Source organism: Eubalaena glacialis, chromosome 9 (assembly GCF_028564815.1).
Source record: "Eubalaena glacialis isolate mEubGla1 chromosome 9, mEubGla1.1.hap2.+ XY, whole genome shotgun sequence".
Taxonomy (NCBI): domain Eukaryota; kingdom Metazoa; phylum Chordata; class Mammalia; order Artiodactyla; family Balaenidae; genus Eubalaena; species Eubalaena glacialis.
The window spans coordinates 82,378,000-82,392,322 of record NC_083724.1 but is presented as its reverse complement, the minus strand read 5'-3'; the positions used below and the strand labels follow the sequence as shown (position 1 = coordinate 82,392,322).

Genomic DNA, 14,323 nt, shown 5'->3' with positions numbered 1-14,323 from the left:
GTTGTTCCGCGGCACGTGGGATCTTCCCGAACCAGGGATCGAACCTGTGTTCCCTGCATTGGCAGGTGGATTCTTAACCACTGTGCCACCAGGGAAGTCCCTGGTCTCTCTTTTCTTAAAAGTTAATCTTTAATTAAAACACCAGTACTACTCCGTATAGAAAATTAAAACATTATAGATTTCACTAGCACCCTCAATCACAAACCCTCTTTCCGACTTCTCAGATACAGCTGTTATCAGGTTTGTATACATCCTTTTGGAAGTGTTTTCTTATGCTCTTTTCATTAAGTCTTTGCTTCTCAAGGGTGATATTCATCTTAGACTCTCCCACACCTTTCTGTACGGCAGGAATACAAAAAGGAGAAAGACTGAATTGACCAGACAAAATCCTAGCTCACTGTCAAAAGAGAGATAAGATACATCTACACATGAATGGTCATGATAATAAGTTGTTTGTTAAAGGCACAGCCTGAGCGTTCTTTGATCAATGCAGATGAATAACAAAGGCTTCCCCTGAACTGAGCAGGACATTAAGGTTCCAAGTGTTTTTCATCAAGTAATTTAATCTGCAACTAGTCTATTATTGAAACTAGCAAGTTAGTAATTAGCATAGTGCCCTACACAAAGATCACTATATGCTAACTCCCTTCTCACCTTTACTTAGACCTGTTGTGCCCAAAGGATGCATACAGGGTGTGAAAATAATTACTAATACTTACTGAGGGTTTATTCTGTGCCAAAGTGGTAGTTCACGTAATCTCATTTAATTTCACAAGCAGGTGAAGTGGTGTTATCACAAAGAAAAGCTCAAATTGAGGTAAGGTCTGGTGGACTCCAAAGTCCGTGTGTCTAACCAGTCTCGGATACTGCCTTTGCGGATCAAATAGGCCAGTAAATGAGAAAATACTTTAAACTCTAAAATACTATGCTACAATTATAAACCATTATCTTCTTCTTTATGCCTAATTCCTGGAGTTAAAACAGGTGAGGTCATTTTGCAAGGCGGGTTATTCATTGTTTGGAGATAGAAAACCTGGTTTGGGTCTCTTCAGCCAGGAAACCGCATGCTTTCCCTACGCTTAAAACTGGGACAATCCCTGCCTCAAAGGGTTGATTCTATGATTTAATAAAAGTGGTTGTATAAACGACCGACAACGAGTGGGCTTTCAATAAATGTTAGTGTTTTCAGGCAGAAGGGGCTTAGGGGATGCAGAATTCGAGCCCACATTCAACAGGACCGAAGCTGCGAGGCTCCTCCCGCCCCGTGGAGATGCTGCTTCAAGCCAGGTGGGTGCCGCGGCAACCTTTGCGGGCCGTTGGCATTTTCCCGCGCAGGGGGGCGGGGCGGAGCGTGAGCCCGGCAACGTGGTAGCGGAACCCCACGCCCCCGCCGGGACTACATCTCCCAGTAGGAACCACGCTCAGCCACCTGGCGGTGTCCCAGGTTATTAGTCTCAGATGCTAACCCTGTCCTCTTTCCGTCTCGGCCTTCCCTCTGTCCGAAGTCACAGGCGCACCATTTACGAACCCGGGAGGGGAAGGATGCGGTGTTGGGTGCCTTTGCTGTGCAGCAGGTTGGGAGTCGTGGCCCCCTCGCACAACGTTTGGGAGGCTAGGGTCGTCTTGAGTGGTTGGACCATATCACGTGACGAGGGGAAAGCGGCCGCAGGGGAGTGACCTGTGGTGCCTTGAGAGGTCATCACAGAGCGACAACGCTGCTCTTGTGGGCATCCTGGATGCGGTGGGTAGTACGTCCCTGATAACTCCGAGTACGAGAAATTCCGTTAAATCTCCCTTATTGGCTCCATCCGCGTACCTCCCCCCACCTCGGAGCTGTTGGCCTCGCCCAGTGGGCGTCGGGGGCGGCTAAAGGAAGCGACGCGCTCTGTGGGCGGGCTGATGAGCCGCCGCAGCGAGCTAAGTGCAGCGGCTCCTCCTTCGCGCGTGACGTGGCGGTCACGTGACGGGCCGGACCGCCTCTGCCGCCGCCGCTTTGTAAGAGGCACATTGGCAGGTAACGAGCGGCGGCGGCGGCGGCGGCGGCGGGTCCCGAGTGCAGCGAGAGCAGCAGCGGTAATTGGCACCCTCTCTCTCTCCTTTCCCGTTCCAGGTCGCTGAGCGCTGCAGCTTGCGCTTCGTAGTCCTGGGTTCAGCTCTTCTTTCCTCCAGACCCCTTCATACTGCCCCAGCGCCCACCGTGAGATCTGGCCGAGCTTCCCTCGCCGGCTTCGTGCGTCCTCAGTTTGCCCAGGCCTGGGTGCTGTCCTTCCTCTCCCCCGCGGGTTGTCCTGTGCTCCTTCCTGCCTACCCGAATCCTTGGCGGCCCGGCTCCACCCAGCCCCAGGGGGCGCCTACCCCTCCCCCCCCGTCGGGTTTGTGCCCTGGAGGGTGTGGTTTTTCTCTCCCACCGTTGTCCCTCCCTGCCTGTCCCCTCGCGCTCCCGCGCCACGCTGTCGCTGACCACCTTTCCGCTTTTACGCCTGTCGCTAGTCCTGGGACTGGACATCTCAGAGCCCAACTTCTGCACTCTCTAGCCTTTCCCGGCTAGCCGGAGGCATAGTTCAGTTCTATTTCTCCTCATTCTGGAAGGCTTTGGTGTCAGACACTTGGGACTCAGTTTTCCTCCTCAGTCCTAGTTTCTGTAGTCTGGCTGTGTCACAGTTCTTTAGTGTAGGTTTGAGAGGGGCTTTGTAATTAAAGCGCTCTCTTTTATAACATTATTCCAAATGTTATTCTTTAATTGGTGCATTGCATCTCAGTTTTCTTTGCCGTTGAATCGCTTTCCCACTCTGCTTTCCCACCTTTTCCCCTGGATTTTCAACCTGATTAGTTGTCCAGGCATTTCAGGTGCCATCACTAGTCTCACCACTCTGGTCTTCGTTTATCCTTGTTCTCTCTAGGATTTGATTCCATCATCATTCCTGTTATTTCCTGTTTGACATAGTCCTGTAGTTTACTTCCACCTCTGTTAGATATTGTTTCTACTTGTATCCGAGGTGTCTCTACCAGTATTTAGGCTTACTTTCTTCTGCTCTTCTGTGCCGTAACAATTGAGAGCTGAGGTCTCCATAAGATATCCAAAGATCATCTTTTATTTGAAGGGCATATAATTCACTTTTTGGGTGAACCCAGTTATTTTATATTTTCTCTTCGATTATGATAGTAATTTTTTAAACCAAGGGGTATGTCAGTTGTTAGTGTGTTCCTCACTTTTCACCATGAGTTGTACATTCGTAATTTTTAGTGTCAGTTTGTCTAACGAAAGTGGAAGGAAGGTGAACATAATACCTAAGCGCTCCTATATCCTAGGGATTGGGTGACTCGGGTGGTGTCTGTCTCAGGAAAGGGAATAAATTCCACTCTGGAGATGGTAGGGTCGTCCAGTGCACCAGCGTCTCTTACCTACCTGCAGAGCCCCTTGGTTAGGGCTACCCTCCCACTGCTGTGGAGCCTTCACTTATCATTAGGCAGAAGTGATTAGTTTTCCCCACACTACGTTTCTGCTCGCTTGCAATGTGTTCCTCCTGATTTTTCCTCCTTAAGGCTAGTTCACATGTGTGGTGAGATTTTTCCCCCGCCCCTGTCCTCTTGCTTCCCACAGCTCTGATTTTCTCCGCCTGCTTCCTTGTAGTTTCTGACCTTAGATAATTAAAACGATTGAGAGAAGGGAGGTTTTTGTTGTGATTGAAATACGAGTGGAAGTGGTGCCATGGGAATGAGGCCATGGGAAAGGGTTGTGGTAGTTGCCCCTCCTGCCTGTTTCCTGCTGCTCTGGTTTCCTCTGGCCTCTCTCTTTAAATGTGGGCTGGACCAGCAGTAGTCACATGGAGCTGCCTTTAGAACCAGGCTGGAACAACAGTAACACGTCTGCTTCCCTTTCCTCGTAACTGGTGCAGCCTGTGCAGTGCTCACCAGGAGTGTCTCTTGGTATTAGCCTGAGTGACATTTATTGTTTGATAAGAAATGGTAGGAGAACATGGAGGGGAATGGGTTTATTTCAGTATCTGTGTTTTGATGGGAACTGGTTGCTCTCTCTACTCCCTTGAGTATAAACTACACATAGGGAGTATAAACCAGTCTTGAAGGTTTGAACTGGTCTGAAGTGAAGCCTTTACTTTTGAAGTGTTGATTCCTCAGTCCTTTTTTTTTTTTTTTTAAATGACAACTGTTAAGATTTTGTTGTTGTTGTTATAAGACACTTTTTTGGGGGGGCGTAAGTGTATTATAAAGGATTAATGCCTGCTCAAAAGAAATGGTCTGCATGAATTCACAGACTGTGAAGTTCCTTTGCTTTTAAACAAATCTATCTTGTGAGGCAACCGGTAAGTCAGCAATTATCAGTTAGCTCTTAGTTGTTAATTTGAGTATATGGAGTGTCCTTTAAAAGCTAAATAGTGTGGCACTGGTGGTGTTGACTGGTGAGATGGTGGATCTCTGATAGAGCTCAGAAGCAGCTGTTTTCTCTTTTTTTTCCCCCAAAAGGAGAGTGGAGATATAACTTGAAGTAAGGCAAAGACAGGAAATATCACTTTGGAAGCCTGTGGTAGGTTTTGAAATATTTTTGACCCAACTATCAAATAAGTATTTAGGGATGGAGTCCTTTTTTTCTTTTTTAAGTCCAAAGACCAAATTAGTTGGGTTTGTTTTGACAATTATAATGCAAACTATGTATGCTGAAATTTCCTATTCTTTTTTTTTTTTTAATTTTTTTAATTTTTTGACCATGTTGCGCAGCATGTGGGATCTTAGTTCCCACACCAGGGATCAAACCTGCGCCCCCTGCAGTGGAAGCGCAGAGTCTTAACCACTGGACCGCTGGGCAAGTACCCCTCCTACCTTTTTTTTTGTTCGTTTGTTTTCTTGACAGTGTTTCTATCAAAGATGTGCCTCCTGTGCTTTTTAAAGAAAGTTATTTTAGTTTTTTTAAAAAATATATTTATTTATTTTTGGCTGCGTTGGGTCTTCGTTGCTGCAGCGGGCTTTCTCTAGTTGCTGTGAGCAGGGGCTACTCTTCGTTGCGGTGAGCAGCCTTATTGTGGTGGCTTCTCGTTGCGGAGCACCGGCTCTAGGTGAACAGGCTTCAGTAGCTGTGGCACATGGACTCCGTAGTTGTGGCTCGCGGGCTCTAGAGCGCAGGCTCAGTAGTTGTGGCACACAGGCTTAGTTGCTCCGCAGCATGTGGGATCTTCCTGGACCAGGGCTCGAACCCGTGTCCCCTGCATTGGCAGGCGGATTCTTAACCACTGCACCACCAGGGAAGTCCCATTATTTTAGTTGTGAAATTTCTTGGCCTAGGTATTGAAGAACAGGTTCGTGAATTTCTGGCTGACATAGCATGTGTACTACAGTGAGTTTCAATTTTCAGAAAACTCATTTTCATACTGGAGTTATGAACTCAATTAAATTAGAACCCAGTTAACTATTTAGAATTAATTTATGAAACAGGGCTTGGACTAAGGAGTAGGTGTTTCATTTTAGACTAGGCAATGCTCTACTTTTAAAGATTGTTAGGAATGTGTTGCTTTTCTTCATTTGGAACTCTAAAAATAAAAGAACGTATATTTGATTGATTAGGTCAGAAATTTCATTATGCTAATATTTTCAAGGATTTGTAGACGAGAGAATTTCATTTGGATTTAGACCTGTTGCTGTAACTTTGTTTCTTGTGTTATAATTAACTTTTTAAGTAAGATGTCACATAGGAACTTACTCATTTAAAGTTATGCTGTACATACACAACCCAGTAATACTTTATTTGGCCGTGTCACAGCCTGTGGGATCTTAGTTCCCCGACTGGAGATCGAACACGTGCCTTCTGCAGTGGAAGTGTGGAATCCTAACCACTGGAATGCCAGGGAATTCCCCCCAAAATACTTTAGTGCTTTAATATTTACTCAAAAATTTTTACCTGTCTTAATCTTCTCATCAAATCAGTCCTAGATATACCTATGAAGACTTTTGGAAGCTCAGAGTTGCTTCTCTTTATTAATGTCTTTCTCTCTCTTTGCCTTCTTTAATTCTTTCCACTCCCATCCTCCTCCTTTCTGTTTTCCTCTTATTCCTCTCTTTCCCTTGTTTTCTCTTTCTCTCTCTGTCTCTCTCTTTTTTTTTTTTTTTGCCTTCTTCTGTTCCTTCACCCCCATACAAAAACACTCAAGTCTCAACTGAGGAGGTTGTATTCCTTCTGACTCTCTTTGCCACCGTAACATGCTGCTTCCCAAGCAAGCAGATGAAAACCTGCAATATCTTTGCAATCTCATGGGCTTGGGGAAGGTGTATAGTGCTACCTGTATTGTGCATGTCTACACAGCTGGAATGTGTGCTCTTTGAAGGGTGGGATTTTTCATTTGATAAAAATATAATGTTTGTCATTGTCAGATCATAAGCAAGAGAATAAGTGGGCTTAAAAAATACAAGTTTAACTGAAATAGGGTCTGGGAAAAAAGTGACTGGCTTTAGGATTGATTGACAAGCCTCACTTTAAGTTGTTTTCTATACCAAACCAGTTCCTCTCCCTCTCTTTTTTCAATTTAATTTACAAATTTCCATTTTAAAGTTGGTTTTTGAGTCAGGTTGGCTGGCACTCTTTTACATAAGAAAATACATTTTAGAAAATTTGAAAAAAAGGAGACTTAAAATGGTTTTAACATTTTAGAATAAATCCTTTCTTTTTTTCCCTACGTGAAGTATATACTTTTTAAAAAGTGAGATTGTACTTGGCATACTTACTGATTTTTTATTGAAAAATACAGAGTACACACCAAAGGAGGTATAGGAGGTAGAAAAACACGTGTAGAGTTTTCAAAAACGAGTTAAATGACCAACCAAGAAATGGAACATTAATGCTACCTAAAATCCCCTTCTCCTAGGCGTTACTTTTTCTCTTTCCCAGGGGTTCTCATTACCCTATATTTTGGCCTTATTATTTTTTAGAATAATGTTTACTTGGTATGTATCCATAAACAATATATAGTTTAGTATTGCCCATTTTCAATCTTGATCTAAATGGGATTGTATGATTCTTCTGATACTTCTTTTATATGTTTTAGATTCATCCACATTGATTCTTACAACTCTCCATCATTTTCAGTAGTGTGGTATTCCATTGTAAGGATATGCCACATCTTATTCTATTGTGATGGATGTTCGTCTCATTTTCAGTTTTTTTGCAATTACAAATTATACTCGTTCCCCTTGTGAACATTTGCACCCCACCTCAAAACAAGTACAGTAAACTAATTTGCTGAGACTATGTATAACTGAGAGTGGAATTTTGGGGTTGTGTGTGAGGTGTGTGTAACTTTACTAGGTAATCCCAAACTATTTTCCATAGTATTGTACAGTCGTTCTTAATTAGGCGCCACATTTGAACCACAGAACACAGAAAGTTGAGTGACTATTTTCTCAATTCTCTTGAGGATGTTCCATAGCTAGTATCATTCTAGACACCTACAGAAGAATTTAATTCGTACGTACAATGGATACTATAGACATTGGAACTTAATTCGCAAGACCGAATGGGTAAGAGCTCCATATCCTTGCTAACATTTGGTATTGATTTAATTTTTAGTTTTAGCCAATTCTAGTGGGATGTTTTAGGTAGATCTTTTATGAACAACACACGGCTGGATTTTGCTTTTTAATACAAGCTGCCAACTTCTCTTTTAACTGGAGCATGGAGACCATTCATGTTTATGGTAATTATGGATGTTTTGGATATATTTCTGCCATACCTTTTTTTAAAAAAGTTATTTATTTATTTTTGGCTGCATTGGGTCTTCATTGCTGCGCGCGGGCTTTCTCTAGTTGCGGTGAGCGGGGGCTACTCTTCATTGCAGTGTGCGGGCTTCTCATTGCAGTGGTTTCTCTTGTTGCAGAGTACAGGCTCTAGGTGCGTGGGCTTCAGTAATTGTGGCACGCGGGCTCCGTAGTTGTGACTTGCGGTCTCTAGAGCACAGGCTCAGCAGTTGTGGCACACGGGCTTAGTTGCTACTCAGCATGTGGGATCTTCATGGACCAGGGATTGAACCTGTGTCCCCTGCACTGGCAGGTGAATTCTTAACCACTGCGCCACCAGGGAAGTCCTGCCATACGGTCTTATACTTGCCTGGTGTTTATTGTTTTTCTGTCCTTTTGCAGTTTTAATTCTTTTTTCTGTTTGCTTTCCTCCAATTTTAAAAAAAAATTTCAAATCTATAAAAGCTGAAAGAGTATAATGTGTACCTTTTAAGTAGAGTTACTACTTAATATTTTGCCACATTTTTTCTGTATATACTCTACACATTATCTTCTGTGGCTGAATGATTTGAAAGTGAAATGCAAACATCTTGATATTTATGCCTAAATATTTCCTTAGCAAGTGTCTCTTTACAACAAAAAGCTTCTCTTACAAACAGCCACAATAACATTACACCTAGGAAAGTGAATAATTATTTAAAAATGTATAATGTCAATAAAAATCTGATATAAATCCACATTCAGATTTTCCCAATTGTTCAGAAAATGTCTTTTATAACTCCCTATTCAATCAGGGTTTCTGATTTACCCTATTTAGGTATTGTCACTGAAGTACACTAATGAATGATAATCCATTTCTTTCTTTCTTTTTTTTTTTTTAGAGCTTAGGCTAGTATTTTCCTTTTTTTTTAAATTAATTAATTTATTTTTGGCTGTGTTGGGTCTTCGTTTCTGTGCGAGGGCTTTCTGTAGTTGTGGCAAGCGGGGGCCACTCTTCATCGCGGTGCGCGGGCCTCTCACTATCGTGGCCTCTCTTGTTGCGGAGCACAGGCTCCAGACGCGCAGGCTCGGTAATTGTGGCTCACGGGCCCAGCCGCTCCACGGCCTGTGGGATCTTCCCAGACCAGGGCTCGAACCCGTGTCCCCTGCATTGGCAGGCAGATTCTCAACCACTGCACCACCAGGGAATACTTATTTATTTTGGCTGCACCGGGTCTTAGCTGCGGATCTTCGTTGCAGCATGCGGGATCTTTTCTAGTTGCGGCATGCATGCGGGATCTAGTTCCCTGACCAGGGATTGAACCCAGGCCCCCTGCATTGGGAGCATGGAGTCTTACCCACTGGACCACCAGGGAAGTCCCGATAATCCATTTCTTAAGTGATTATTTTCTCAATTATTTATCAGATGTAACTGCCAGTCAGATGATCTGATAAGCAAGAGGTAACTACTGCTGTTACTTAGTTAAGATAATTCTTGCAAATGTTAAGTAAATTGCAGTTTATTGTAGGATAAGTGTAATTTTGTTGGGCCATTTGAAGACTGAAAGTGTTCTGTTACTCCTTTGCCCACCCCAAGTTTTGAAACACTGATGAAAGTTCCTTTTTGTTGTGGGAATGAAGCTAAACTATTACATTTATAAAACTTTTTTAGATAGTATATTCTCATGACATTTTATTTCTCTGAAATGCTCAGAATGTAGGTTAATCCAAATTAGGCCTGAATGACAGTTTTTTGTTGTTGTTAATGATATATGCTACTGTACAGGTGTTTACTTGAACAAAGATTTATTGTTGCTACTTGTTAGCAACTGTTAGGTGCTAGGGATACACATGAATAATGCACTGTCCCTGTTCTCTAGGTGCTTAATTCTAGTGGGAAGACAGTGCAGTTAGGAATGAGGATGCTGTTGGGAGTGACAGAGGAAAGCACTGCCAGTTGATTCCAGGTACTGGGCAAGGCTTCCTTGAGGTATTGGGAGTCTGAGCCTTACTTTTACTGCGTTATTCCTGTAGGATCAATTATGGGCAAATTCCTGAAGTTATAATAGTTTCTTTTGTTAAAACACTTGGAATGTTAAAACATTTTGAATGTTCAAAATTAAGTTTTATTGGAATTTGCTGTTATTTGGATTACCATATTATTGTATCTTTTGTTTGGTCTTGACTTGGTAGTTTATTTGTAGCAACTAGTAAAAGAGAAACAAAGTTATTCTTAATGTAATTTAGTTGCATTAAACATTTTCTTTGGGTCAGTTTTTTATTGTAACTTAATGAATGTCTCAGTTTTTCCCCTCCAATCAAGATCTCATTTTATTTTGATGAGAAATTTCCTGGTATAATATCAGTTACTTGGTGAAATACTTTGAATTGCTGAAGATCAGATGACCTCTTAAAAAAATTCTTAGCTTATTTAGTACCTTTTTTTAAAAAATAAATTTATTTATTTAATTTTGGCTGCGTTGGGTCTTCGTTGCTGCACGCGGGCTTTCTCTAGTTGTGGCGAGCGGGGGCTGCTCTTCGTTGTGGTGCGCAGGCTTCTCATTGCGGTGGCTTCTCTTGTTGTAGAGCATGGGCTCTAGGTGTGCGGGCTTCAGTAGTTGCGGCTCGGGGGCTCTAGAGCGCATGCTCAGTAGTTGTGGCGCACGGGCTTAGTTGCTCTGCGGCATGTGGGATCTTCCTGGACCAGGGCTCGAACCCATGTCCCCTGCATTGGCAGGCAGATTCCTAACCACTGCGCCACCAGGGAAGTCCCTATTTAGTACCTTTTTTTTTTTTTTTTTAATTAATTATTTAAATAATTTTTGGCTGTGTTGGGTCTTTGTCTCTGTGCGAGGGCTTTCTCTAGTTGTGGCAAGCGGGGACCACTCTTCATCGCGGTGCGCGGGCCTCTCACCATCGTGGCCTCTCTTGCTGCGGAGCACAGGCTCCAGACGCGCAGGCTCAGTTATTGTGGCTCACGGGCCCAGTTGCTCCGCGGCATGTGGGATATTCCCAGACCAGGGCTCGAACCCGTGTTCCCTGCATTGGCAGGCAGATTCTCAACCACTGCGCCACCAGGGAAGCCCCAATTTAGTACCTTTTTAATTCCTTGTAATTGGGTGTGCTAAGGTAATGGTGGAAAAAATACCCCTGTATATTACAGAACAATCCAGGTGGTGGTAACAGGAATAAAATCCTTGTTAGCTAAAGTAGACCATTTACTATTTTATTATCACAGAAGAACTTTCATTTTTTTAAAGGTAGTTTGAGCTGTTTAATTGTTCTAATGCTTATCTCACTTTATCAAAAGATCCTAGCTGTAATGGGATGTAGCTAGCTTACCATGAACCAATTTATATACTCTGACGGTCTAGCCATCTGTGGGACAAAGAAATGACCAGTGTCACACAGGATTTTGTTGGAGTGAGAGTTGGCCTGTGGTGATAGTTGTACAGCTTTGTAAATTCTAAAAATCATTGAATTGTACACTTAGGAAGGGTGAACTTTATGATATTCATTATACCATAGTAAAGTTATTTGAATTGTTTGAATAAATTGACAGTATTTTGAAATAGAATCAACAGAAAAGAAAGTGGTCAGTGTACATTAATCCGATAGTTACTACCATTTATGGTAGCGATTAGGATCTAGGCTAAGCATCTGAGGTACATTATCTTCTTTGGTGCTCCTCACAGACTTGAGAAAGAGTAAAGTGGTCAAGGTTGCTTAATCTAGTAATTTTTGCGACTTCCAAGCCTGTGCTCCTAATCACAATACTGTACTACTTTACCTATGTGAAATACTGCTATTGCGAATACAGCCAAGTGCTAGCTGGTAAGTCAAACAGTGTCCACATTTGTGGTACATAAGGCTCGGGTTTTGTACTGGATGGGGAATGAGGGATGGATATGCAGGTGGGGCCGTTGAACTCCTGTGCCTGGTTCCACTAGACTTATTTCATTTTTATCTGTTTTAAATATTAGGGTTTAGTCACTGGTTTGGTTGGACTTGATTTCTGTGGTCTAAAAAATAAAAACAACACACCTGCCTTCGCTTTAGTTTTTCATTCTGATTTTACTCGCTGTTCTAATCAGCGTGGTGAGCTGGTCTCTAAGCCCTCTGCCAATTTAGGTGCATCCTATGAGGAAGGTCAGGCACACAACACTGAGAAGTGACAATTGATAGCACACCAGCACACCCTAAGAAGAGTGACAGGAAGCCTATAAAATTACACTTAAGAACTCAAGCTGCTATTAAGTAGGGCTGTTTAGTATATTGTTAAGTGACCCTAAAATACCATGGAGTTACTATGGATGTCAAGTAAAGAGTAATTGCTGTTTACATTGAAGGACAGAAAATGAGAAAATAGGTGTATGTTCAGTATGCTGTTGAGAAAACCTGTCTGTGGAGGGTGGAGGCAAAAAACAAAACAGAACAAAAAAACAGGTGCAATCTGGGAGAATGACAAGTGTAGGGATCGGAAAGGAATAAAGACCTTGTATTTATTTGTGATGGTTGGTGGTCTGTGAACAGAAGTTGATGGAGTTTAGCAGTATTCTAAAAGATTAAACATTCCACTTTGACATCAGTTTCATAATTAAGATAGTTCAGACAGGTAAATACGGGTGTGACATTTCAGTGAAGTAGAGAAGAGGCAATTATTGATATTCTAGTTGATATAGATACCTTAGAAATTCTTAGAACCTTTGAGGCTTTAAGTACAGTGACCCTTAATTCAGGTACCTGTAGAAAGTTGACGGCAGAGAGAATGTAAAGGAAGGCATAGATTTAAGGCCTTAAATCCTTTATTACTTAAATGGGTATAGGAAGAAATGGTGCACTAAAAGAATGGCTTAAAGGTTTTGAGCTCTGGAACACTTGAAAAATGCCCTTGGTTACTTGGAAAATTTTGGAAATCTTCAAATGAGGCAGTTTTGGATGAATTCCATTATAGGTGTAGCTATCTAATAGGCAGTTACATGGAGGCTGAATCTCTGGAGAGACATAGTCTTTAGCTTTTGCGTTGAAGTTGGAGGTAATTATTGACGCCAGTAGGGCATAAAATTTTTGTGGGAAGAGAGAACGTGCTTAAGAATTGAACAGTTTTGTTTTTTCAGGGGTGGGAGAAAGATGGGATGCCGCTTAGGATTTGAGAACAAAAGAACTAAGATGGTGTAGTGTCTTAAAAGCCAAGGGAAAAAGTTATACAATGTGTTGTATGCCAGAGACAGCTGAAAGAATGAGAAGAAGAAAGATTCGACAATTATGTGGAGGTCAGTGGTGACCTGGGGAAATAGTATCTTTCCGTCTGTTGCAGTGGTAGGGTGGTGGAAAGCAGCCTGAAAGTTAAGGAGTGGTTTAGTGAGGAAATGGAGGCAGTGAGTGTATTCTTTTTGAGAAATATAGCTTATGTAGTCATTGCTTAAAATTACATGCAGTTTCCAAGAGTACATGGAAGGTAATTTTTCTAAGCCGTTGTTTTTGAAATTAATCTGGATGTATAGAATAGTTGAACAGGTTTTGATGCACATCCTTGTGAGAAGGAAAAGGGTATGGAATATTTTCTCAATGTAGTCATAGGAGATTTCCTTATTAAGGAATTTTGTCTTTGGTTTGAATGAAAACTGAGCCTGGTGCATAAGTGACAGGTGTGGTAACATTTAAATGGATTGCGTGACTATGTTTTGATGGATACATTCTTCAGGTAACTGACATTTTTTAAAAAGTTGCTTTTGGCATGAGTGAAACAATAATAAGGATGCCATTAGAATAAAACAAATACGCTTTAAAAAAAAAAAGGTAAGCAATTCAAGACTTTATATTTTGGATATATGAGGAAAGCTGAAGAACTGTAATGAAAAGCTGTGGGTGTGAAGTACTTAAAAAATCAGTGTTTATATTTTTGGCTTATTTTATAGCTGTTTTCAAATAGCTCAATAATGGATATACTGGACCTTTTAAATCAATTGTGAAATACTTGTGTATTTGTAACAATTGAGTGCCAAATGTTTAAATGATTTGTGCAGAGATGTGAAAAATGAGAGTACTTGAAATATTTTGTCTTCAGTAAGAATTGAAGATTTGTAATGTAATATTGTAAATCAACTAAGCTTCAATTAAAAAAATAAAAAGAATTGAAGATTTGTAAAGTTTTGTCTGTTGTGAAAGTATAGTTGGGATTTAGTCACTTTTGGCAGTAAAAGTGATTACTATATGAGAGGGGTTAGCAGAGATGCCGCTTTGCCCAAAAACCAAAACAATAAATTAATGTGAGATAATGGATTAAAACTTTTAACTAATTAGGAGTTGAACTAGGTAACATTTTGAGTGTTGTTGAATAGGGCTATTTCCTGAAGTTCTTTTCACATCTTGGGGAGTTTGGAGATTTTCCAGTGTTGAGTATTGTTATGGCTTTTCTGTGCCTGAAAATAAGAAGCAAGAGTTAAACTGATATTACAGTTTAAGATAATGTTTTGGCTTAGAGTATCAAGAATCAAAAATCTTTGATTCTTTAATTTTTTAAAAATTTTATTTTTGGCTGTGTCAGGTCTTCGTTGCGGCGCGTGGGCTCTGTAGTTGTGGTGTGCGGGTTCCAGAGTGCGTGGGC

The 14,323-nt window shown here is 41.6% G+C and overlaps 1 protein-coding gene across 8 annotated transcripts in view; it reads left to right on the top strand.

Moving 5' to 3' along the window:
* Nucleotides 1-2,000: 2,000 nt before the first annotated feature.
* Nucleotides 2,001-14,323, top strand: part of UBAP2 (ubiquitin associated protein 2) — a 124,020-nt gene continuing 111,697 nt past the window's right edge. For 6 of the 8 annotated variants that reach the window (XM_061200505.1, XM_061200501.1, XM_061200504.1 and 3 more), the window contains exon 1: nt 2,001-2,073. The gene's annotated coding sequence lies outside the window, so the exon portion shown is untranslated. Of the gene's footprint in view, nt 2,074-2,192; nt 2,231-9,641; nt 9,684-14,323 lie in introns of those variants that run through there. The other 2 variants (XM_061200506.1, XM_061200499.1) reach the window with 2 other exon arrangements.